The sequence below is a fragment of the Vulpes lagopus genome, chromosome 7, assembly GCF_018345385.1.
Source record: "Vulpes lagopus strain Blue_001 chromosome 7, ASM1834538v1, whole genome shotgun sequence".
NCBI classification, from domain to species: domain Eukaryota; kingdom Metazoa; phylum Chordata; class Mammalia; order Carnivora; family Canidae; genus Vulpes; species Vulpes lagopus.
The window spans coordinates 119,038,686-119,066,179 of record NC_054830.1 but is presented as its reverse complement, the minus strand read 5'-3'; the positions used below and the strand labels follow the sequence as shown (position 1 = coordinate 119,066,179).

Sequence of the window (27,494 nt, the reverse complement as noted above, 5' to 3'; positions counted from 1 at the left end):
CCGCGGGGGGAGGCGAGCCCGCCGCGGGAGGACCTTTTGCCGCCTGCGTTGCCGCTTTTCAAACGCCCGGGCAGTCGCCGCGGCAGCCGCCGCGCCCCGCTTCCGCCTAGCAACCGGGTCCGCAGGCCCAGCGCCGGGGAAGCCTGGAGGACAAAGGGTGATAGAGACCAGGGCGGCGGCAGCTAGAACGCCCCTCAGCCGGCTTCGCCTCCGGCCCTTTTAAGCCCTGATCCACAGCCCCAGGGAGAAGCCGCGTCCATGGCCCCACAGCGCCCCCTGCTGGCCGGCCGGGGGGAGGCGGGCGCCTCGGCGGGGCCCGAAGGCGCAGGCGCACTGCCGCGGCGAGCGCTTCCGGCAGGGCCCGTAGTGCGGTGGTTCTGCGCTTCGCCCCCACCCGCCACACCCCGGGGGAGAGGGGCGGGATGGAGAACGGGCACGCGCGCGCACAACACACGCAGACCTCCCCCGGTCACTGCTGCTCAAGACTCAAATCACAGTGACTCAACAGCCTCAGTCTGAACTGAAAAAGCCCCAAACGGTACTCGCGCCGCACCATAAAAGTTCGCGTTTTGAAAACAAGTAGCGTCACTAGGGTAATTACTGTAACTGCTGGCGGTGACGTAGACTCCCCGAGAATTTCCTGTACTTTAGAAACTACCCCGAAACGAAAACATCGTCACGTGGCCAGGGAAATTAAAAAGTATAGGTTCCAGGGTGGGCTGACAACCGGGTGAACCGCAAGGAAACGGCCTCGCGCCCCGCCCCGCCCCCACAGCCGTCGGGCTTTAATTTCGGGGAAGATCAGAAAGAAATCCTTCCGAGGTGGCCTCGCGGGACCCTGCACCTCCGGGCGGGGCGGTGAGGGCGAAGGAAAACAGTCCCCACCCCACATCCCTGTGTACCCGCAGGAGAGGAGAAGGGTGTGCACACTGGGGGAGAGCTCCCCGGGGAGGAGGCATTCTGCAGTCCACAACCAAAGTGATGCTCTACTGTGGGTTCATGTGAACAAGGCGTTCTTCTGTGTCCGATGTCACACAGACTCAAAACCAGACATAGAGTAATACAGTGAACCCAGCAAGTACCCAAAACACAGCTTCAACGATTGCCGATTAAAGACCAATCTTCATTTGCTCCGTTAATTTCGAGCAAGACCCTAATACCCTAACAACTCATCTCTTTCAGTGTGTACCTCTAACACATAAAGATTTTTTAAATGCCTTGATATATTAACCTCAATTGCATTATTTTACCTAAAAAGTTAAAAATAATTCCCTAGCACCTGTAAGTATACACTGTTCAAATGTCCCTGATAATTATTTTTCAGGTGTTCAAATCAGGATCCAGAGAGGTTTTAAAGCAGTGTATTGGACTGATCTGTCTTTTGTGTCTTGTCATGCACAGGCACTCATTTCCACTTTTTTCCCCCCCCTTGAAACTCTTCGTTAAAGAAATTCGTCATGTATCCTGTGGAGTTTAACACTGTCTAAATTTTGTTGAAGTAACACCAATGTCCATATTTAACATATCATCTGTTGAGCAGTCTAATGAAGATCCCCATTGACAATACTGGGGATCAGCAAACAGTTCAACAGCAGCAAGCCAAAAGCAAGCTTTTTATGGCGCAAAACACTATTTAGATTAAATCCTAGAAAAAAGGAGGCCAAAGCAATGGGGCCAAGTGTCTCCAGTGCAAAGAATACCCCTGAAAATCAGAGTTGGGGAACTAATTCTACCATTCACATGCTAGGTGACCTTAGGCAACTCACTTTACCTCGCTGAGCTTCAGTTTCACTACACAATAGTAGTATACATAATTTCTTAGTTCGGGACCTAAATGTAGTAAATGCCATTTAGTTATCATCTTTTTCTATGAACAATAACGGGCTTTATGTTTGTAGCTATACAAGAACTAGGAAATTGCCATCAAGATGCCTCATTGTTTTGTTTTATGATATTTCAGACTGAAAAGCTAGATTGTAAACCCTCACTGAATGTCAGAATCATCTCACATCGGAAACAAAAAATCTGGCAAACCATTAAAATTAATTCAGAAACTTTCTCACATAGTAAAATTTTCATACAGTTCCTTTTATCTGGATTTCTCCCCTCCTCTGAACAACACTATTACCCTCAAAATCATAACAGCTTTTGAAAAGCTTCTGAAATCATCAACTTAGTTGGTTCTTCTTTTACATACAGTACCAAATTAATGACAAAACTTCCCACATATCCCATCTAGAAATGGAATTATAATTCCACCAGCATCTATAGCCTCTTTATCTGTTATTCTATAATCTAATTTTTTTAAGATTTTATTTATTTATTCATGAGAGACACAGAGAGAGAAAGAGAGCGAGGCAGAAACACGGGCAGAGAGAGAAGCAGGCGCCATGCAGGGAGCCGGACCTGGGACTCAATCCCCTGTCTCCAGGATCACACCCTAGGCTGAAGGTGGCGCTAAACCACTGAGACACCTGGGCTGCCCTATAATCTAATTTTTTAAAGATTTTATTTATTTATTCATGAGAGACACAAAGAGACAGAAACAGGCAGAAGGAGAGACAGGCTCCCTGCGGGGAGCCCGATATGGGGCTCATCCCAGGATCCCGGGATCACGACCTGAGCGGAAGGCAGACACTTAACCACTAAGCCACCCAGGCATCCCTAATTTTTCAAATGTGATATTAAACAGTAGTAACTTCAGTTCTAGCACAAACCATCGTATTTTAGCCTAAATTTACTTACGCAAATGCTGTTAAGACAAATTTTGTCTAATAGGCAATATTAAATTCATTATAAACATGCAAATTCAAATTGTCCACCTAAAAGCTTATCATAGGGCAGCCCCGGTGGCTCAGTGGTTTGGCACTGCACCTTCAGCCCAGGGTATGATCCTGGAGACCCGGGATCGAGTCCCACGTTGGGCTCCCTGCATGGGACCTGTTTCTCCCTCTGCCTGTGTCTCTGCCTCTCTCTCTTTCTTTCTCTCTCTCTCTCTCTGTCTCTCATGAATAAATAAAATCTTTTAAAAATAAATAAAAGCTTATATTACGTAGCTTTGTTTTTATGGATTTCTACCAAAAAGTAAAGAACAAAATAAAGGATTTTGACCCATGTTGTCTTTCTTTTTCTGAAGTTATTTTACAATTTGGAAAAGCACTTTTGTTATAGTAGGCCTCTAGTTTTTATTTGTCTCCCCAGCAACATTTATGGCCCAAGACAAGAAGGATCAGAAGCTATGTTCCCCTTCCTCTGTCCCTTCCTTCTTCTTTCCCCTTCTCACAACACACACACTCACATATACGTGCACTTAGTACAATTTCAGACAAGATAGCAGGAGTAACATAAAGACATGTACTGAAGACCTACAACGGGTAAAAGCATGGTCCCAGACCCTGACCTTCCAGAGGGTCTCCGAAAACAGCTTCCTTCTGGCAGAGGGAGGAAGAGTGGAGATAGGAACTCTTACACAGTGTCAACATGACTTTCCTTCCAACTCAGTATGTGATACCTATAAATTTGACAATGAATTTGGGTGCCCTTACTCCCCTGAAGAAGGGTTGACTAATGCCCTGTCAGGACAAGCAGGGAAGCCCAATAGCCAAGAGCCATAGTGAACTGCATTCCAAATCCTGCCGTATTATTCACTTTGTGACTTGCCCAAGTTGCTTGGCCATTTGTATATATAAAACCTCACTTCTGCCATCTGTGAAACAGGGTTAATAGGTGTTTGTGAAGATTAATTGGCATTACTTCAATGAGAAGCCCCGGCTATGATGAAATCTGACTTTACTAGCCATTTTTATTGTGTATATGAACAGATGTATTATTTTGTCATTTGTTTCTTTTTGTGTTCTACAAAGATAACCAGCTTTTGTATGTTCCCTCACCTCGGCCTATATTTTCTAAGGGTGATATCCTCCCAAAACAGCTTCTCTCCTGGCTCTTATCAAAGGCCACAGCAGGGTGCTCCAAAGTCAAACATTCCTTCAGGTCAGGTGGTTGCAATTAACTAGTGACACCTGCGGGGCCTGACCTGTGCAGAAGCAGAGGGCCCCGCCTGTCTAATGGGCAGCCTTTCTCTGCCCAGCTCTTAAAAGCCAGATTTCCTAACGCTCCATTAGAAGCTAGAATTATAGATTTTAATGTGAACTCCTTTGATTTTCTTTCTTTCTTTGAAAGAGAGAGCAAGTAGAGAGCCAGAGGGAGCTGGCACAGTGTGGAGCCCAATGCAGGGCTCAGTCTCACCACCCTGAGATCATGACCTGACCTGAAATCAAGAGTGAGACACTTAACTGAACCACCCAGGTGCCCTACTCATTGGATTTTTTCTTTTATTTATTTACTTTATTAAAAAAATGTTTTTAATTTAAATTCAAGTAATTAACATGTAATGTCTTCTTATTGGTTTCAGAGGCAGAGGTCAGTGATTCATCAGTCTTACATAACCCCCATGTGTGTGTTCATCACATCACATGCCCTCCTTAATGTCCATCACCCAGTTGCCCCATCCCCCCACTTCACCTCCCCTCCAGAAACCCTCAGTTTGTTTCCTATGATTAAGAGTTTCTGGGGATCCCTGGGTGGCTCAGCAGTTTAGCGCCTGCCTTTGGCCCAGGGCACGATCCTGGAGTCCCAGGATCGAGTCCCACCTCGGGTTCCTGGCATGGAGCCTGCTTCTCTGTCTATCATAAAAAAATAAAAATAAATAAATAAATTAAAAAAAAAAGAGTTTCTTACGGTTTGTCTCCCTCTCGTCTTGTTTTACTTTTTCCTCTCCTCCTCTATGATCCCGTTTTGTTTCTTAAATTCCACGTATGCGTGAGATAATATTTGTCTTTCTCTGACTTATTTCATTTAGCACAATATCCTCTAGTTCCATCCTAGTCATTGCAAATGGCAAGATTTCTCTTTTTGTTGATGGCTGAGTATTCCATTGTATTCATATACCACATCTTTATCCATTCATACGTTGATGAACATCTGGGCTCTTTCCATAGTTTGGCTATTGTGGGCATTGCTTTAATAAACATTGGGGTGCAGGTGCCCCTTAGAATCACTACATTTCTGTCTATGGGGTAAATGCCTAGTAGTGTAATTGCCGGGTTTTAAGGTAGCTCTATTTTCAACTTTTTGAGGAGCCTCCATACTGTTTATCCAGAGTGGCTGCACCAACTTGCATTCCCACCAAATTGTAGGAGGTTCCCCTTTCTTCTCATCCTCACCAACATCTGTCATTTCCTGACTTGTTAATTTTAGCCATTCTGACTGGTGTGAGGTAGTATCTCATCGTGGTTTTGATTTGCATTTCCCTGATGCCAAGTGATGTAGAGTATTTTCTCAAGTATCTCTTGGCCATTTGTATATCTTCTTTGGAGCAATGTCTGTTCAAGTCTTCTGCCCATTTCTCAATTGGATTATTTGTTCTTTAGGTGTTGAGTTTGGTAAATTCTTTATAGGTTTTGGATCTAGCCCTTTATCTGGTAAGACAATTGCAAATATCTTCTCGCATTCTGTCATTGTCTTTTGGTTTTGTAAACTGTTTCCTTTGCTGTGCAAAAGCTTTTTATCTTGATGAAGTCCCAATAGTTCATTTTTATCTTTGTTTCCCTTGCCTTTGGAGACATGTTTAGCAAGAAGTTGCTGTCGCTGAGGTCATAGAGAATGCTACCTGTCTCACATTTAGGTCTTTCATCCATTTTGAGTCTATTTTTGTGTATGGTATGAGGTATAAGGTATGAGGAAATGGCCTATTTTCACTCTTCTGCATGTGGCTGCCCAGAATTTTCCCAATAGCATTTGTTGAAAAGACTGTCATTTTTTCCATTGGATATTCTTTTCTGCTTTGTCAAAGATGAGTTGACCATAGAATTAAGGGTCCATTTCTGGATTATCTATTCTGTTCCACTGATCTTTGTGTCTGTTTTTGTGCCGGTATCATACTGTCTTGATGATTATAGCTTTGTAATATAGCTTGATGTCTGGAATTGAGATGCCACCAGTTTTGGTTTTCTTTTTCAACATATTTTCCTTTGGCTGTTCGAGATCTTTCCTGGTTCCATACAAATTTTAGGAATATTTGTTCCAATTCTGTGAAATAAATTGATGGTATTTTGATACGGATTGCAATGAATGTATAGATTGCACTAGGCAGCACAGACATTTTAACAATATTTGTTCCTCCAATCCATGTGCATGTGACGTATTCCCATTTCTTTGTGTATTCCTCAATTTCTTTCATAAGTGTTCTATAGTTTTCTGAGTACAAGTCCTTGTCTCTTTGGTTAGTTTTATTTCGGTATCTTATGGTTCTGGTGCAATTATAAATGGGATCGACTCCTTAATTTCCCTTTCTTTTGTTTCATTGTTAGTGTACAGAAATGCAACTGACTTCTGTGCATTGATTTTAGATCCTGCCACTTTGCTGAATTCCTGTAGGAGTTCTAGCAATTTTGGGAATGGGGTCTTACGGGGTTTCCATATAGAGTATCATATCATCTGTGAAGAGTGAGAGTTTGACTTCTTTGCCAATCCAGATGCCTTTTATTTCTTTTTGTTGTCTGATTGCTGAGGCTAGGACTTCTAGTATTATGCTGAACAACAGTTGTGTGAGTGAGTATCCCTGCCATGTACCTGACCTTAGGGGAAAAGCTCTCAATTTTTCCCCATTAAGAATGATATTAGAAGTGGCTTTTCGGAGATGGCTTTTATGTTATTGATGTTTGTTTTCTATATCCATATGCTGTGAAGAGTTTTAATCAAGAAAGAATGCTTTTTCTGCATCTATTGAGAGGATCATATGGCTCTTATCCCTTCTTTTATTAATGTAGTAGACTACCCTTGCAGCCCAGGAATAAATCCCACTTGGTCATGGTGAATAATCCTTTTAATGTGCTGTTGGATCCTATTGGCTAGTATCTGGGTGAGAATTTTTGCATCCATGTTCATCAGGGATATTGGTCTGTAATTCTCCTTTTTGGTGGGGACTTTGGTTTTGTGATCAAGGTAATGCTGGCTTCTTAGTGTTTGTAAGTTTTCCTTCCATTTCTATTTTCTGTAGCAATTTCTTTCAGAAAATAAGCATTAATTCTTCTTTAAATGTTTTTGGCAGAATTCCCCGGGGAAGCCATCTGGCCCTCTGTTCTTGTTTTTTGGGAGGTTTTTGATTACTGCTTCAATTTCTTTGCTGGTTATGGGTCTGTTCAGGTTTCTATTTTTTCCTGTCCCAGTTTTGGTAGTTTATATGTCTCTAGAAATACATTCGTTTCTTATAGATTGCTTAATTTGCTGGCATATAGTTGCTTATACTATGTTTTTATTATTGTATTTCTTTGGTGGTTTTTGTGATCTCTCCTCTTTCAGTCACAATTTTATTTGGGTCCTTCCTCTTTTCTTTTTGATAAGTCCGGCCAGGGGTTTATCAATCTTACTAATTCTTTCAAAGAACTAGTTCATAATTTCATTGATCTGTTCTACTGTTCTTTTGGTTTCTATTTCATTGATTTCTGCTCTAATCTTTATTAATTCTCTTCTCCTGCGGGGTTTAGGCTTAATTTGCCGTTCTTTCTCCAGGCTTTAGGTATAAGGTTAGATTGTGTATTTGAGGCCTTTCTTGTTTCTTGAAAAAGGCTTGTATTGCTATATATTTCTCTCTTAGGACTGCCTTTGCTGTATCCTAAAGGTTTTGAATAGTTATGTTTTCATTTTCATTTGTTACCATGAATTTTTAAAATTCTTCTTTAATTTTCTGGGTGATCCATTCATTCTTTAGTAGGATGCTCTTTAGCCTCTATGTATTTGAGTTCTTTCCCAATTTCCTCTTGTGACCAAGTTTAAGTTTCAAAGCACTGTGGTAATCTCATTTTTTGGTACTGGTTGAGACCTGATTTGTGGTGCAATATGTGATCTATTCTGGAGAATATTCCATGTGCACTGGAGGAGAATGTGTATTCTGTTGCTTTACTATGAAATTCTCTGAATGTACTTTGAAGTCCATCTGGTCCTCATCTCTTATAGTCTTTAATTTAAAATCTAATTTGTCGGCGGGGGGGATCTGAAGAAAATCTAATTTGTCTGATATAAGGATTATCACTTCAGCTTTCTTTTGACATCTATTAGCATGATAAATGGTTTTCCACTCCCTCAGTTTAATCTGGAGGTGTCTTTGGGTCTGAAATGAGTCTCTTCCAGGCAGCATATCCATGGATCTTACTTTTTTATCCAATTTGATACCCTGTGTCTTTTGATTGGGGCATTTAGCCCATTTACATTCGGAGTAATTATCGAAAGATACGAATTTAGTGCCTTTGTATAACCTATAAAGTCACTGTTTCTGTATATTGTCTCTGTTTCTTTCTGGTCTATGTTATTTTTGGGTTTTCTCTTCACATAAAGGATCCCTTTTAATATTTCTTGCAGGGCTGGTTTAGTGGCCAGAAATTCTTTTAGTTTCTGTTTGTCCTGGAAGCTTTTTATCTCTCCTTGTATTTTTAATGACATCCTAGCTGGATAAAGTATTCTTGGCTGCATATTTTTCTCATTTAGCACCCTACATATATGCCAGTTCTCTCTGCCCATCTCTGTGGGTAGGTTTGCTGCCAATCTAATGTTTCTATCCTTGCAGGTTACAGACCTCTTATCCCCGAGCTGCTTTCATGATTTTCTCTTTGTCTCTGAGATTTGCAAGCTTCCCTGTTATATGTCAAGGTGTGGACCTATTTTTGTTGATTTTGAAGGGAGTTCTTGGTGCCTCCTGGACTTGGATGCCTGATTCCTTCCCCAGATAGTTCTCGACTATAATTTGCTCCAGTATACCTTCTGCCCTCCTTTCTCTTTTTTCTTATTCTGGGATCCCTATTATTCTAATATTGTTTTGCTTTATGGTATCACTTATCTCTTGAATTCTCCCCCTGGTGATCCAGTAGTTGTTTATCTCTTTTTCTTAGCTTCTTTATTCTCCCATCATTTTGTCTTCTAGATCACTAATTTTCTCTTCTGCCTCATTTCTCCCAGCAGTTAGAGCTTCCATTTTTTATTGCATCTCATTAATAGCCTTTTTTATGTCAATTTGATTAGAGTTCTTTTATTTCTCCAGAAAGGGATTCTCTAGTACCTCATGCTTTTTTCAAGCCAGAGTATCTTTTCTAATCATCATTCTGAACTCTAGTTCCACATCTTACTTATGTCCATACTGATTAGGTCTCTGGCAGTCAGTACTGCCTCTTTTTTTGTTTTTGTTTGTTTGTTTTTGTTTTTGTTTTTTGTGGTGAGTTATTCCATCTTGTCCTTCTGTCCTGAGAAGAACAGATGACAAGAGAACAAAATACTAAAATAGCAACAACCCCAGAGAAATATACACTAAACAAATCAGAAGAGACCCAAAACTGAAGAAAAAAATTAAGAAAAGAGAAAATATAATCAGACAAGAGGAGACAGAACAGAGCAATACACTGAATCCTATGAGTATTTTTGTCTGTTGGTTAGAAAAATAGATCCCAAAATTGTAAAGAAAGAAATACTTTGGGACACTTGGGTGGCTCAGTGGTTGAGCATCTGCCTTCAGCCCAGGGCATGATCCTGGAGTCCTGGGATCGAGTCCCACATCGGGCTTCCTGCATGGAGTCTGCTTCTCTCTCTGCCAATGTCTCTGCCTCTCTCTCTGTGTCTCTCATGAATAAATAAATACAATCTTTAAAAAGAAAAAAAGAAAGAAAAACCTCTTTGTGTACAAAAATAAAATTAAATACAATGAAAGGATAGGATGTAACTGTAAAAATGAAAAATTAAAAGACAAAAAAAAAAGGGAATATAAATAGGTGAACAGAACAGACTATATCCTGAGTGTATTTTGGTTGGTTTGTTAGAAGAAACTACATCTCAAAGTTGCAAAGAAAGAAAAACTTATATATGTATATGTGTATATATATATACATATAAATATACAAAAATAAAATTAAATACATTGAATGGATAGAATGTAACTGTAAAGATGAAAATTTAAAATGACTTTAACAAAAAGAAAAAGAGAATATGATCAGACAGGTGAAGAGAACAGAGCCATAGAGAAGATTCTGCATATATTTTGGTCTGTTTGTCAGAAGACACTGTATCACAAAATTGTAAGGAAAGTTTTATATATATATTAAAGAGTTGATAAAATAAATTCATTGAAAACAGGAAAGAGAAAAAAATTAAAATTGAAAGACTAAAGAATCAGGCTATATTCCCCTAGTGCTGGATTCTGCAGTTCCCTATGAGCCTACCATCAACTTGATGGTAAACTTGATCTTGGCTGGTTGTTCTTGCCAATCTTCTGGGGGAGAGGCCTGTTGTGTTTCTCAGGTGTCTTTGCCCCCAGCAGGCAGAATTGTACCACCCTTGCCAGGTGGCCAGGCTAATCACCTCAGGATTGCCCTAGATGGCTTTTGTTCCCTGAAGGCTTTTTGTGCTTTAGAGGATGAGAGTGAGAATGGTGTCCTCCCAATCTGCAGCGAAGAGTCCCCAGGAAGGTGGGGGGGGGGGGGGCACTCCTCAGTGAGCCCTCAGGGAAAAGCAGCCAAGGTTTCCTGTCTCCCTGGTCTCCATCTGCACTGCACATTCCCCCAGCCTGTGACTCAGCGTTTCTAACACAGGCACACAACCCCCTTTTGAGTCCCCAAACCCTACAGACTCCCATGGTTCCCATGTGCATACCATTCCTCCTGGAGGAGAAAGGGGGAGGGGTCTCCCTGGTTCTACTGCTGGCTGGGCCCCTGCTTGGAGAGTGGTCATGCAGACTGTGCCTGGTTCACAGTTTATGGCACCCTCAAGCTGAGAGCCCCCTCCTGGGCTCTCTGACTGCAGCCAGGTTCCCTGCTCCAATGCCTGGAAACTCTGCTGCCCTCAGCACTCCCATTCTTCCTGTGACTCTGGGAATCCTGAGGCCACACTGTCCCACCAGGGATTCTACCCCGATTTGCTGCCTCAGCTCCTTTCAGGCAAGGACATCCCTCATTGGAGCAGACTTCTAAAAGTTCTGATTTTGCACTCCACAACTCTCACTTTCCAGTAGCCAGCTGCCAGAGGCTCCCTCCTGCCCAGGTCTATTTTCCCCTAGATTGCCTCTTAACTTGCAGAAAGTGGTAGCTTTTCTATTTGTAGAGTTGCAGCTTTTCTTTCCTTAGCTCTCTGGTTGAGTTCACTAGTGTTTAGAATGACTTAATAGCCATCTAGCTAAATTCCTGGGACCAGACAAAACTAAGGTCTCCTCCGCCACCACCATCTTGGCCTCCTCCACTCATGTGATTTTTAAATGCTGGTTACTGGGGCCCCTGGGTGGCTCAATCCATTAAGCATCTGCCTTTGACTCAGGTCATGATCTCAGGGTCCTGGGATCAAGCCCCACATCAGGCTCCCTGCTCAGCAGGGATTCTGCTTATCTCTCTCTTTCTCTCTCTCTCTCTCTCTCTCTCTCTCTCCCTCTTTCTTTGCCCCTCCCCCCACTTGTTCTCTATCTCAAATAAATAAATAAAATACTTTTTAAAAATGCTGATTACTAATTTAAGCCAAAAACAAAAACAAAAACAAGAACACAGCAACAACCTCCCCTAGCCAATCAAAACTTCTTCCAACCACACTCTGGTTACCTGTGGCCTAAATTGAGGAAGGTGGTTCTAATAGGCATCCCAGAGAGCAGAGAAAGGACAGGAGTCAGGAAAGAAGAGATTACCTCCAAGTGGGAAGAAGACTGAAAGACAAATGATCTGGGGACCCACATTCTACTTCCCAGCAGAACCTTCAGGAGGGGCAGAAACAGGAACTAGCCCTGTGAGATCCCCAGGGCAGGGAGATTGTAGGCCCTTATTTATGATCCTCAGCACATGTTCTCACGCCCATAATTTGACACAGAATCAGCAAATTCACTAGAGATCAAGAGGACTCTGGAGGCTTGGATAATGGCTAACTTACCCGTGACCAGGAAGGGCCAAATCTCGAAAATCCTCCCCAGACATTTGCTCGATGTACAAACCCAGACAACTTTGTACATTTTGTGTGTGCAATGGGGAACCTCGGGGATGAGTGAGATTGAATTTCTGCCTGGCAAGAGGAGTTTGTGGTCAAATTTAAGAATCTGAAGAAAAGCAACATTTCTTGCTCTCCCTCCTCTGTGGAGTAAGCCTCATGGGGTTCACTTTAGGCTGGGATGGGCTCTGAGGCACCCAGTCACAGTGTGGGGCACAGTTGCTCTCTCCTTGAGGCAAGGTACAGAGCAGAGAGTGGGAGAACACCCCCTCCTCTGTAGAGAACAGACAGAGCTAAAGAAACTTCTGCAACTGTGCTAATGGGCTGTAGGCCAATTCAAAGTGCTGCTCAGGTTTGCTTTGGAAGGACAAGGCCACTGGTAGAGTTCCTGCATACTAGAGGCAGCCGACTTTTAAAAAGACTTCATTTTGGGGCAGCCAGGGTGGCTCAGCGGTTTAGCGCCACCTTCGGCCCAGGGCATGATCCTGGGGACCCAGGATCAAGTCCCAGGTCAGGCTCCCTGCATGGAGCCTGCTTCTCCCTCTGCCTGTGTTTCTGCCCCTCTCTCTGTGTCTCTCATGGATAAATAAATAAAATCTTAAAAAAAAAATTTTTTTTTAATAAAAGGACTTAATTTTTATTTATTTTTTAAGTAGACTGCATGCCCAGCATGGAGCCCAACACAGGGCTCAGATTCACAACCCTGAGATCAAGACCTGACCTGAGATCAAGATTCGGACACTTAGCTGACTGAGCCACCCAGACGCTGAGAGGGCTTCATTTTAGGGGTAAAAGAACGGATGGTATGTGCTGAGAATGAAAGCCCTACCACTGTAACACTGCGTCATTTAGACAACATATGACACCGCAGAACTTTGATTCACCTCTTATGCAATGTCTCATGTGTGTCAATTTCTTCACCCTCTAAAAAGCTTCCTTTTGAAGCACTGAAGCCCATGGTGGAGGAAGAAGTGGTGCCAGCCTACTCAGCTGTCTGGAGGAGAAATTTCCCAGGCTTCTGGGTGTTTTGGCCCACAGAAGTCTGACCCCACCAAACAGTAACACAGTCTTTTATACTATAAGATATCTCTGGCACAAGGGTTCTGGTTAATGATGATACTGCAAGTACACCTGAAGGGTATGAAACTATGTCCTGCCTTTCTGTGTTACAGCCACCATTAACAACCAGAAATTATAACAACAGACAATAATTACTCATCACTCCCCTTGCCCCAACCAATTGAATTCCAAGAAAGGCTCTAAACATATGGCCTGGATTCAGAGAAGACAGAAGGCTCCCTCCACTCCTCACCCACATCTCTGAGTGATAGCACAAGCATCCCCGACAGCCAGAAGCTAGTGTGCTTAGTCATATCATTTTACAAGTGGTATAACAAAGCTGATATCCCTTGGCAGTTGCATAAATCACTAAACTGTCCTTCCTAAATGATTGTGTGTGTTTTTGCTGCCAACATAAAATTTTTCATTTGCAAAAATATGTACATTTCCAGGCAGATTCTATCAAGTGTAACAGGTAACAGGATGTTGAATGGGGGCTTGTTGCCTTGGAGTTGTCACCCATGACTCAAAGGATGACAAAGCAGTATCATGTCTCCTTCATTCTGAAGAGCACCCAAGATAATTAAGGCCTGGATGCTTCTCCTGGGTTTTGAGGAGATAACCACAGTGGTTCAGCATGACCATCAGCTGAGCAGCCACCTAACACTATGTTCAAACATGACAGGCCGAGGACTGGTTAGTGATAAGCCTGACAGCCTTACCATTGTAGAGGGTCAAAATGCTCTCTCTCCTCAGCCCAGGCCAAGTAAAAAGGAGTGAGTCAACAGGAATCTCTCACAGAGGTGAAGAGGTTTGCTCATCAGCAGTCCACTGTAGATACTTAAGTAAAGAGAGAGAAAAAAAAAAGGCTGTGAGTATGTGTGTGTGTATGAGAGATTAGCAGCCTGCATCATATTTTGTTGTGACAAAAATGTTTGAGATTCTCATGGATGAAAAGAATATGGGGATAGATCACTTCCACTAAGCCATTCTGGTGTCCAAGAAGGCAGGTCACCAGGTGAGGAGGCCACAGCCTTGAGAAGCTATGGGGTAGACTTCAAGATGGGAACTGATCTGCTTCCAGAAGCAATTGAGGGAGAAGAATCAAACACGACTGAGTTAGGCAGGTCTTTCAGAACACCATGTATTCTGTTGGGAAGCCCCCCATGCTACCCCCACCAACATTGTCCCTAGATATGATTCAAATATATGTCCCAGGAGAAACAGCATTTAGCTGAGAGCCACTCTCAAAGCATCAGAGACTGACAGATCTTGAACAGAGAAAGGGCAACAGACCAGACAGGAGCACAGATGCATCTAAGTCAGGAATATTTACAGCCAGTCTCCATCTTGGATCCCAATTCTCTGGAGGAGTAAGGGTCTCAAAAGAAAGGGAGGAGAGAGGAAGAAAAAAATGGATCCCATTTCTTTCCCCACTCAACCCTGGGTGGAAACTTGGCTGAAAAGGGAAAATGGGAAGAAATGAGATTTCAAACAGATATGAGATGAGATTTCAAACAGATAAATTGGACTGAACTGTTATTTTAATAACCTGGGAGTGATCAGAAACTTCTGATCAGGTTGTCATTAAGGGATGGGAAAAAGAGACTCAATGGAAGCTAGTTAGAAGCAGTAACTAGAGAAAAATGGAACCATTTTATATTTATACCTTGGCCCAGAACCAAGTACAGGTTGTTAAATCAAGTATTTAATACTAATAATAAAAATTTTAAAAATAATAATATCTAATCAAGTCTTCCAATCTTCCCAAAAACACTGTGGACAGAAAAGCAGGAATTTCATTACTTTTTAACACATGAGAAAAAGTAAAGTTGGATAACTGGAACAACTGGATGGTAGTGAGAGGCAAGGTCTTCTGACAGCTTGTGTTAAGCTACCCCAGTGATTTCAAACTGGGTTCCACACATGACCTGAGCCCATGGGGCTGGGCCAGGAAACTAGAGTAGAAACTCCTGTCCTATGTTAGTTGACGGTAAGAAATTAAAACATAGGGATCCCTGGGTGGCTCAGCGGTTTAGCGCCTGCCTTCGGCCCAGGGCGTGATCCTGGAAACCCGGGATCGAGCCCATCAGGCTCCCTGCATGAAGCCTGCTTCTCCCTCTGCCTGCGTCTCTGCCCCTCTTTCAATCTCTCGATCTCTCTCTCTCGAATAAATAAAATCTTTTTAAAAAAGAACTAAAACATGAAGCTTTATGGATACAATAATGTATTGAGGTTTTTTTTTTAAAGATTGTATTTATTTATTCACGAGAGACCCACAGAGAGAGAGGCAGAGACACAAGCAGAGGGAGAAGAGCAGGCTTCCCATGGGGATCCTGATGTGAGACTCAATCCTGGAATCCATGGGATCACGAGGATCACGCACTGAGCTGAGCAGAAGGCAGACCTTAACCACTGAGCCACCCGGGTGTCCCACAATAGACGTTTTTGCAGGACTTTAAAAGAGAAAACAATACTTCAAAGAAATTTGTTTTGGACTACATCTTCAGCCTTGACCCCACCTAAACCCCATCAATGTCAACCATTCTCTCCAGCTACAGGGTCATTTGGTAGGCTTTGTGAAAAACTCATCACTTATATTCTTCAGACAGATTCACTTGACTATTCACAGTAGTGAAAGGGAGAAAGAATATCTAGGGGAAAGGAATGTCCTACTTTCACATAGCACTCCAGGGTTTGGAGATTAAATCTATTTTCCCAATTACATACTGAAGTCGTTATTTCAATATGATGAATGAAGTTCTCAGGAAAGCTGACTTGACTATTCCAATTACTGCAGTTAAATGGTTGGATACTTAGCTGTGAGGTACTCTTAGGTTTGTCGAGTGGTGAGCGTGATAACAGAATGTTAGCGTACCCTCTAAATTATTACAAATGTGAATTGCTCTTTGATCATAAAATGACTAATGTTCCAGATAAGAGTTGATTACAAGATAAGAAGTAGTGATTTTTTATCGTTTAGCTCAAAATCTGCAACATCAACATTGACTAGATTATCCTAACACTAGCCAGAAATATGGAATCTCCCCAAAATCAAGAATAGCAAATTCCAGTAAGTTAGAGAACATGTCTATTTTGTTGATTACTATACTCCTTGTGCCTGGAAGACTGTAAATTTGAGTAAATTTGTAGCAGAGGCTCAATAAATTCTTATTAAATAAATGAAGCCAAATTTACAATGATATTAGAATTATCTGCCCCAGTGAGGGATAGTAATAGAGATCTAAGTCCTATAGGTGTAGAAGACACAGGTGAATTCAAATGATTTGGTGCAAGTTAAAAAATGTAGCTACGAGACTGCCTTGCTCAGATCATACCATCCGTGCATTCTTTGATGCATTAGGAAACACTTCACAGTCTATTTGATTTCAGAAACTTTCTAACAAAACGAGAAGTGATTTTTTTGGACCAGAGAAGAAAAGAAAGATTTATGGTGATACTTTGGGGAAAACATGAAGGTTAAGATGTGCTCTGAGCAGATAATTTTACAGGGATGTCAGGGACAAGAGGGAGTGAGTTAACCTTAAAAATATGATTATCGTGCAAGGATCAAGAAGAGACAGAGGGAAAATTGAAGGAAAGAAAAGGAAAAAAGAGAAATAAAATATGAAACCTGTATGTTTCATTGGTATTCTCACTGGTAGTGCCACAGAAATCTGATAAACCAAGAGAATTGCTTCATTAGGGAGTGAGAAAGATACTTATAATAACAAAGAAAGAAATATTCTTAAAATTTAGATTTTTGCAGAATTTAAACCAATGCTCAGAGATGCAATGAGAAGTATCTTCGAAATATGTTTGCAAAAGTATGTATTCATCAGCCATTTCTAGTGATTCTTACTTAGAGAACATTTGCATCACAGCAAGATAAGGGATGTTACAGTTTTGCTCACCATCCAATGTTTACTAACAAACCAGTTTCTGTGATCTCCATCAAGGAATAGGAATACCCCAAAGTGATATCTACTCCATTGTATTATTTGTTCATTATTATTTTCTTCTTGGGAATTTTAACACCATTTGGTACTTTGTGTCCTAAATTTGCTTAAATTAACAACTCGCTATGTTAATAGCACAAGTGCAGTTGAAGTTCAATCTATTAATCTCCATGAAACAAGGATCTTGTTTGTTCAACTCCCTATCCCCAATGTCTAGAATGGTACTTGGCACACAATAGGCATTCAATAAATATTTGTTGCACAAATGGACAAAACTATGATGGATTTTAGCCTGTAGATGGACTCTAAACCTAGCCTCACATGATATATTTGACTGATATCCTCTATTATAAAAATATAAAAATATTAAACATTTTCTTGGAATATTGATTTCATCAAAACAAAACACTATGTGATTTTCTTTAGATTTGGCCAGCGACTTTCTACCTTTGTCAAACTCTTAAATTTCAATGTTTTAAATGTAGATATCAAAAGTTTTCAAGGACTTTCTCCTATTTCGTAATTGGACCAAAATAGAAGTATAGGCACCATCAGATTCCCAGGGGTTTCTTTAAATTTCAAATATCCAAATACACATCACTGTCTATCTTGGAAAATTTTCCACTGAACTTCATCAGAGGGCTTGAATACATTTATCATATATCCAGGTTCCGTTAAACCCACTGGTGATTTATTTTTTAATTAAAGAAAGCTTTTAAGTTTTAGGAAAAGTGATCAGATATTCTACTTTCCTTTCATTTAAAAAGCGTTAACTGGTATAACAAATCATTGCATTGGACCCAATTATCATTCTATCCAAATAGTTAACTTAACCACTTCTGAGACTAGAGCCTAGGGAGTGCTCATCTTACACACATGGTGGGGTTTCTTTCCTTCTTGTCCATTCCCTAAAGTATTTCTGCTTAGGTCAATTAGCTTTCTCTCGACCCAGCCCCCCAATTCTCAAGAGTATGGGTGCCTAATGTTACCATTTTGATATGATAAAGTAGAACCTCATAGCAGTTCCTTGGATTCATTAACTTCAAATCCATTTAGAAACAGCATACTTCAATCTGATACTGGTAGTGAGACAAAATCATTCTATACAATTTTGTCTCCCACTCCTCTCAGATCAACATTGGCTCTATCCAAAGATAATAACATATCCAGATAGGTTATTCACATTGGTTAAAATTTCACTTATTGAGATAGTTTACAGGTTCTACCCCCAAAAGAAACTGTATCTGTATTACAACGTTTTTAGATTTTTGGAAACAGAACCCCCAAATAGGCTCATGCTAGCTGCTTGGAACTCATCGGATACGGCTTTCCATTTTAAAATCTCAAACATAAACCTCCACACACAAACAAACAAACAAACAAAAAAATAGAGTTAATTTAATACACTTCCCCTTAATTTAAGAGCTTTCTCTCTCAGCATCATTATTTCTTTTCCCTACTTTCTCACATCAGCAAAATAGAAAAATCAATTTAAATCTAGATGGTCAATATTCAGCTAGCCTGAATACTTTATTTTCTTTGTGGCTTGGCTACATGCTATTATGATGTGTAGGAATGTACGAATCTAGCAAATTAAATATAAGTAAATAATGAAGGATGGATGCCAAAGTGCCTGTGCATCTGTAGTTGGCAACATAGATACTGCTGAGTTTAATGAAGAAAAGAAATGGAAACCTCAAAATAAGCATCTCTGAAGGGCAGAAGATTTCCTATTGAAATGGAGCACAACATTTCCACAACTATTTTGGCACCTAATCAATCTTCGAACACATAGACTTTCATTGTAATTACATTTCTTCTAGAAAAGAATCCTGTAGAGAGATGGTCTGGCATGTGGGTTTTTTTCTTTTCTATCTTTTTTTTTTTTTTTTTAATCACTCTCCTTCCCATCTGCTTAAAGGTACTGATTTCTTAGACACTTGTGTGAGCAAAATATGAAATGATTTCACCAAAGAGGGGAAAGGTGAGTCTTTTTTTTTTTTTTAAGTTAACCTGCTTTTACTTTTCTAGTTTTAATTTGTCATTTTAAAGTATTTCAGGATGCCTGAGTGGCTCAGTGGTTGAGGGTCTGCCTTCGGCTCAGGTCATGATACCAGTATCAAGTCCCTCATCAGGCTCCCCCGCAGGGAGCAAGGAAGCCTGCTTCTCCCTCTGCCTGTGTCTATGCCTCTCTCTACGTGTCTCTCATGAATAGATAAATAAAACCTTTAAAAAAATAAAATTTTTCAATAAACTTAAAGGAATGATCAGAAAAGGCATCACTTTTTAAAAAAACAAGAATTAATTTTGTGATATGATAGTTATTGAAATCCCTCTTCAAGGTAATTCTTCAACTTTATGATCTGATACATGAATTATTCACAAAGAAATGCATCTTAATCACTTATCAGCACCGATACTGTAAGATTATATCTCAAGGATATTACAGGTAAAACAGAGTTTGAGCACAAATCCTATTATTGAGATTAGCTTCACGATCATTGGCATTATGTGATTGCTAAAAGCTCTCATCTCTTATAATGAACCATATTATTATGCTGTATTTAATGGAAACTTTTAGTATTAATATTTAAGATGCTATTTAAGGGGATTAACTTAAATCAATAAAGACTAAAGCAATTTTTTTTCCCTATTCATTCAAATCTATAAATTGAAACTCACTTCATTCTACAATCATAAAGTTATACTTTGAGGAATTCTTCAATATTACATACATTTTATCAGTATTGTATGCTTTCAGCTGCAAGAAATAGAGAACTTTACCCCAACTGGGTACAGGGTAAGGGTAGGGTTGCAAGTGGTGCTTTAGGAGCAGGAGGGATGTCAGGGTTGGTGTAGTGCCTGAGAGTTCCTCATTTGAGCTCTTCAATTCGAATTGTTTCATTTTCATGTCTGCTTCCTTCACTGTGGAGAGCCTGAAACCATCTGGTACTTCACAACACAAAGTGGCTTTTAAAGAAAGAACTTATCTCTTCCAGGGGTTTTCGCCTATCAGTAAGGAAATCTCTTTGCAATCAGCTAAAGTCCTTTGGCTCATCTTGGCCACTGCTCAATCCTGAACAATCCCATCGCTGGGGGAATGCCATAGCTGACTTGCCTATGCCCTATTTCTAAACCAGTGACTGTTGGCAAGGGTTTGAGATGAACTTTAAACCAACCAGGCCTCGCTCTGAGGCTGGAGATGAAGTCACCTTTCCCTGCAGCACGTGGGTTTTCGAGAGACAACAGAAAGGGCACAGTAAGGAAGGGCAACGGGAGAATGCTAACAATGTTTAGCAGAATATAGCAAAGCTTTTTTCATAGGTGGTTTGATCTAATACATATCCAATAAAAGTCAACAAAATATTATAGAGCAGTAATTCTCAAAGTGGGAAAGGAGGTATCAGAAGCAACCAGAAACAATTTTATCCAAGTAAAATCACTCCTCATTCTGATTTGCATCTGCATGAGGCTCTCTTTCTTCTCCCATGCAAAATTAGATACACTTTGGAACCATGTTGGATCTGTTGGATGATAGGGGTTCACAAGATTGAGACCCGTTGCCATGGAAAAGTGTTATGATAGGGGAGGGTAAAATAAATGGTCCATAGGGAAATAAAATAATGTATCTGGTTACTGATATTCTATATTGGTGCCTGCTTCTTTTCATTTGCTCTTTTAGCTTCACAAATCCTGCCATTAGAGAGATCTATGACTATTTTTTTCATCTTTGAGGAAAAAAGAAAGATTTCATCTAACCTAGTGCTAAGAAAGAGGCAAATTTGTTTTATCTTATTGACCCTGTATCTCACCTAAGACTGTGTCTCTTGGTAGAAAATGGTTCAGCACTAGCGATAGCATTTCCATCCCTTTCTCAGCAGAGGGCAAAAGAAGTTTCTTCAAGAGCCCTGACCAGCCATGGCCATCACCTTTAAGATGATAGATGCCTCATCTTGGAAACATTTGAATAGAACTGTTTGTTTGTTTTCCCACATGAGGTCTGTTTTAAATAATATCCTGATAATTTTAAACAAAATAAAAATTCAACATAGAAAACTGAGAATATGTAGAAAACTATAAAGAACAAAATTAAAAACTCTTATAATCCCTTCAGCTAAAGAACCATTAATAACATTATGGCATAGTTTTCTAATGATATATGAATCAATTGTTATGTATCATATATATATATATATATATATATATATATATATATACATATATATACACATACATACAGTGCTTTTAAAAAAGTAGTACTTTACCAGAAATGCTTTTCGTAAACTGTTCTGTTTAAAATACATTTCTCCCATGGATTAATAATTCTAAAACCATCAGAGAAATAAGATTTAACCAGCCTCAATCAGGGAAAATATCTTACTCTTGCAGATAAAACATCTTACAAAGCTAGAAGGTCTCAAACCAAACATGTATCAAGCTCCTTTTTGAGCAAGTCCTAAAATTACTGTTAAATCAGAAATCCAGTAGAGAAGCGAAGAACGAAACCATAAATTGTAAAACAAAGGTGTGGTGAAAAGATAGGGCAAGCTTGAAAAAGAACGATGAATCAAATAGAGGCTGGATTTCCTGGAATTTTTCAGATCCAAGCCAGAAATGTTGCTTTGTCTATCTGTGCCTACACTAAAACTCCCGTTATCTGCTGCTCCTTTACCAAGATGAGGGCCTTTCTTATTATCAACGCTGGAAATGAAGTAAAAGGGAAAGGATCCAGAGGTGGAACCCTTGACCTATAGGGAGTAATTTGTTTAGATCCCAAGTGTGGCAGTTTTCAGGAGAACAGATGGGGAAGACAGCTGTGGTCCACTGTCTCCATCACTCTGAGGATGGGAGCAGGGCCCTGGAAATGAGCATTGACCACAATACTGACAGTGGTGGCTCATGTTGAATCTAGAAGTACCATTGCTCTAAGGAGCATCCCTTCGTGGACAATTCAAATACTGAAGACTGAGAATATTTCTGCTTCTCTTACATGTTAGAGCAGCATCTCTAAGACTTCTGATCCTTTGGAAACAGCCTTCATGATCTTTCCATATGTACTTATCATGAGCACGCTCATTAATATGTTTCTTTAAACGAGTCACTTTGTTTGAACTCAAATACTTTATGTTGAGTACAAAAAAAAATCATGAATTTAATGGGAAAACAGAATTGCCACAAACGGAATGGTAGGTGACCTCATGAATTCTATGACAACTATCACCCACCAAAAATAGTATTTAGTTAGGGATGGGTGCTGTTGTTTGTCAAAGGGTCTTGAGCCTGAGGCCTTTGTTTAGGAAAGCGGGGGGGGGGGGGGGGGGGGGTGGACAGACACAAAGAGTAAATTGGAATTAACAAGTGTTAAAAACATTACAAACAAACTCAGACTGCCAGATGACTTCCCAGAACTGCAAAGGAATTCAGTCACAAAAAAAAAAAAATAAAAAAAAAAATAAATAAATAAAAAATAAAAAAAATAAAAAAAAAAAGGAATTCAGTCACTTTCACTTCACTATGTGATTCAATGTTATTTATACCAGCTAGCTTCCCATCAGTGGTGTACACCCCTCTCTAGAAAATACTGTGTTAGTGGCTGTCCTCTGTAAAGGGGGTAGAGAGAATATTCCGATGCCACTTGTAGGCCAACCTTACCGGGTACTAGGAATTGAGGACTTACGTAAAACCCTGTATAGTCCATAACTAAAAGATCGATTGGATAGAAAATGCTCTCATATCTTGTAAACGCTCCTGTTACTACCTGTGATTTGCCTTTGCCCTGCCTACCCCCCAAATTCACATATTGAAGCCCCAACTCCCAGTATCTCAGAATGTGACCGCATTTGGAGACAGGGCTTATAAAGAGGTAAATAAATGAAAATGAGGACTTTATGGTGGGCCCTAGTCCAATATAACTGGTGTCCTTATAAGAAGAGAAAATGAAGACACACATTAAGACACATGTACATGAAAGACCATGTGAAGGCCCAGAGAGACAACAGACACTTATCACCCAGAAAAGAGACCTCAGGAGAAACCAACCATGCCGACACCTTGGTCTTGACCCTCCAACCTCCAGGTCAGCGAGAAAATAAACTTCTGTTGTTCGAGCCTCCTAGTCTGTGGTACTTTGTTCTGGCAGCCCTCACACACTTATACATCTTCCAAGTGGGATGAAGTTTAAGAGAGATTTTGTACTACCCCAGGAAGTATATATACCTATGCTGCCACACTTCACACACGTGATTATATTAGCCATTTGTTAAGATAATTTCTTGCTTTTGTCCCTCCTGCTAATCCCCACCAAGATCAGGAATTTTTTAGTTGACTACTTTATCCTCAGAATCTAGCAGGGTGATTGACACACAGTCTGTACTCAATTAGTAGTTTTTGAAGCAATGATAAGAGCCAAGGGCATAAAGTAAGAAGAGAGCAGCTAGATTAACATCTCAGCCAGGTCATTCAAGCAGCTCTGTGACCTTGTGCAAGTTACTGATCTTAAGTCACAGTTTATCTGTAAAATGGCTAGAGCAATATCTACTTCATGGTGCCGTTTTAAGGAATCAGGATAGCACAGCACCTGGCACATAAATGCCTAATAAGTATTAATATCATTATAATTATTCTAAGATAACAGAAAAACCAAATTTATTTAATTGACAGAGAATGGAGTGTTTAGGCAAAACTAGATCACAAAAATCACTGGTTTCTTTACTTTTTTGTGCATATGCCCTGTAGATTTTTATTTTTTAAAAAAAATCTTGAAATCCTGGGGCATCTCTGACTGGCTCAGTTGGCTAGGCATTTGCCTTCTGCTTTGCTCATGATCCCGAGGCCCTAGGACTGAGCCCCATGTTAGGCTCCCTGCTCAGCAGGGAGTCTGCTTCTCCTTCCTCTACCCTTCCTCCCCTTTAAATGTTTTTAAGATTATTTTGTATTGGGCGGCAGCCCCAGTGGCTCAGCAGTTTAGCGCCTGCCTTCGGCCCAGGGTGTTGGAGACCTGGGATCGAGTTCCAGTCAGGCTCCCTGCGTGGAGCCTGCTTCTTCCTCTGCCTGTGTCTCTGCCTCACTCTTTCTGTGTCTCTCATGAATGAATGAATGGAGTCTTAAAAAAAAAAAAAGATTATTTTGTATTTAATGGAGAAATTTGCATCCTTATCCATTGTTAAATGTCCATAAAGTATAATGATAATGTAAATCATTACAAAAACTTCAGATTATAACTGGTTTATATAAGTATTTAGACAAAACCCTTCTGTCACAAAAAGAAATGCAGGCAGTAAATGTCTTAGAATCGCCTGTGATCTAAAAGCAAGTGTGGGCGTGTGGGTGTATATTTCAGGAACATAAGACACTCTTGGGTCCTCTGAATATAAAGGGTTGTACTTAAAAAGGGAGACTAACAAAACTGGAAGTTCCAGTTTAGCTTTAGAGATAGGTCTAATGACAGCCTTTCATGCAAGAACAAATCCTGACAGTCAATTGGCCATTTTGATTGTTGTTTTTGCAGGAAAAATAAAGGTTTTTCATCATGTATTTGTACCCGGGAATCAAACTGTTACAAAATGTCATGTTCAATCGGTACCAACTCAATCGGTACCTGACCCGCTGGTCTCTCCGTTCGGTCAAGCCCATCTATAATAAAGGCCACCACTGGAACAAAGTACGCATGGCTGTGGGGTCGCCCCTCCTGAAAGACATCTCCTACTCAAGAAGGCCTCTGATACTGTATCACTGACTGGGGGCAGGGCTCCCCATCCCACCAGGGTGTCCCAGCTCCTCAGGAAGGCACAGCAGACAGTGGGCTCAGTGGCCTTGTGACTGCCTTGGGCCATGCTCAGTGCTGAGGGATAGGAGTTGTCTGCAAAGGAATTTCATAAACCAAGCTCATGTAAAAAAAAAAAAAAAAATTCTTGATTATTTATCTTCTCTGGGACTAAAATGGATTTTCTACCATCCTACGAAAAGCACACATACACACGTGCACACACATACACACGTGCACACACATACACATACATGATACACACAAAATATGTAATGGCCTATTTTTGGCAGAGATTCACTATACTCTCTGAAAAATATTCAATGTGTCTTTATTCACTTATTTTGAAATAAACCTTGCCTTGTAGAATTCTTTGATGGAGTTTCTAATATATTCTTCAAGGCACAATGCCATAATAACTAAACTGTGTCATGCCATTGTAGATGCTTTTAGCTCATTTGCCCAAAGCTTTACAAAACAATCTATAATCAAATACTTGCTGTATATGTTAGGAGGGAATACAAGAAACTTATGAGGTTAATCTCTGCCCAAAAGGAGTTTTCAATATAATTAGGAAATATGATATCCTTATAAAACCAGCAGTGACCATGTGAACAAGACAGGATTTTGTACACACGTACAAATTGCATTTATTCTGATTTTTTTTTTATTCTGATTTTATATAAATGTTGGGCCCCCCTTCCCCATCCTTTTCTCTAAAAGGGTTAAGGAAGAAGAAAATCATACTTTCTTTTTCATCTTGCATTACTTGTGGCTTGACCAGGTAAATGATCTTCTATGTCTTTCAAGGATCCTTCTTTGAATGCGTTTTGTGTCAAAGCCATACCATTGAGTGAAGGGCTCATTCTTTCCACTGAAAGGGGTGGAAACAGAGCAAGATTTAAGTAAGATGCTTCCTCTCTCGAGATATGAGCTAAGAAATTCTCTTGTAGGTCTGTTTCTTGATGACCTAGAATTTAAACCTGAATCTCTACCCATTGTTTCTATATGAGAAACCTGCATCCATTGTCTATGGATGGGATACATCCCACATATGTTATTCTTCTATTTTTTGACTCTCATTTGCAAACCTGGAAGGGTGGTTTCTGAGGCTCAGACAGAATAAGAAAACCTTTCGTCTGCCTCCACATGGCATTCTTTAGAGCCCCTGGCACAATGCAGAACCTCGAGCTGAGCAGATGTCTGTATTTACCATGTTCTTTAGGAAAGAGTAGAGAAGCATTCATTTAGGGTGGCTTGCTCTCCTGACATGATGTGATGTGATCTCCCTAATTAAAGTCTAAGTGGGGACACAGGTGGCTACACGATTTTCACAAAGGCAGCAGGACATTCTTCATTTACATTTGGAGTTTCAGGTTCTTTTGTGTAAAAGAGACAGAGAGTATAGATACTGCATCCTACCATTTTAGAGAACAAGACAAGAATTCATGGGGACCATAGGCTGTCAGCATGCAGATGCACACCTACGTTGGTTTTGTGTTCTTCGATTTGCCTTGATTTTTATTGTTAGTGATTAGGTGAGTTGCTTAGATAATGATGATTCGAAATTATTTTTTACTACTGTCATTTGAACTCTCTCCTAAGTGCAGAAAATAAAGCCTTTTAAAAGCATCTTGTCCTAGCAACGTGCTTTTTTTTCTCTTAGAATTCTGGTGGTTTGCCTGTACATGCAGGGATAACATTTTACATTTGAAGCTTCCAAACAGAAATGTAGAAAAAGTACCTCTTTCAGAAATTCCATCAACTCATTTTGCTTTAGTCTAATACATAGAGACATCTTCAGTCATTAAGAAAAATACTCTTTAATAGAAATATGGGTAAAGGACAAAATTAATACGAATGGCCAATAGACAAATTAAAATAGCCTTTACTTCAAACTTAAAGAAATGTAAGGAGATACAACATTGACATATACTTTTCCACCAATAAGAACTTAAAAAGATCTATCAAATGCCCAGGGTTGGGGAGTTGGAGTGAAAATGCCAACTCTTTTGTAATATTGGTAAAATTTAGATAGGTACAAATCTCTTGGAAGGCACTCTGGCAAAATACAATCACCTCAAAAATCTACATAAGCTTTAACTTGATAGTTACACTACCAGTAATATATCTTGGGAAGATAATAAAATAAATCCTCAAGGATATTTTATAGGACTATCACATCAAATACTTAGAAGTTTATAAAATAAATCAGGTTATAGTCATAGTATATTAATGTATGTATATACCATGCAAGCATTAAAAAACAATTTTTAATTGCATATGTATTTAACATGGAAAGATATACAGAACACAAGGCAGATTTTAAAAACCAGATTACAGTAGAAGCTATAGAATATTATTCTGATTTTATAGGCCTATATATTGAGAGACACCTGAAAGTATGTTACTCAAAATATAAATAGTGATTATCCCTAGGTGCTAAAATCTCTGGCATGGTTTTTGTCATATTCTTAATATTTTTCAGCATTCTTAAAATCATTACACTGAACATGCTTTGCTTTTATAATTTGAACAAGAAAGCAGATGATCTCCCCCCACTTTCAGGAACATTCTTTTTTAAATTAATGGCAGTGGTACTTTTTTCACAATGGAAAACACCTCACCTCTTTCACACTCTGTAGAGGCACATGCATCTTATAATTATGTAGTTATTTTTAGTAAATCAGTGTGAGTCTTTTAGGTCTGAGACT

At 40.0% G+C, this 27,494-nt stretch overlaps 1 protein-coding gene across 4 annotated transcripts in view; it reads right to left on the bottom strand.

The window, feature by feature from the left end:
• The window catches only part of CEP120 (centrosomal protein 120), a 97,004-nt gene extending 70,396 nt beyond the window's left edge, over positions 1 to 26,608 (bottom strand). Inside the window, exons 1-2 of one of the 4 annotated variants that reach the window (XM_041761549.1) lie at positions 25,528 to 26,608; positions 13,782 to 13,899 (exon numbers count right to left, since the gene is read on the bottom strand). The gene's annotated coding sequence lies outside the window, so the exon portion shown is untranslated. Of the gene's footprint in view, positions 1 to 33; positions 2,258 to 13,781; positions 14,632 to 25,527 lie in introns of those variants that run through there. The other 3 variants (XM_041761551.1, XM_041761550.1, XM_041761548.1) reach the window with 3 other exon arrangements.
• Positions 26,609 to 27,494: the final 886 nt, after the last annotated feature.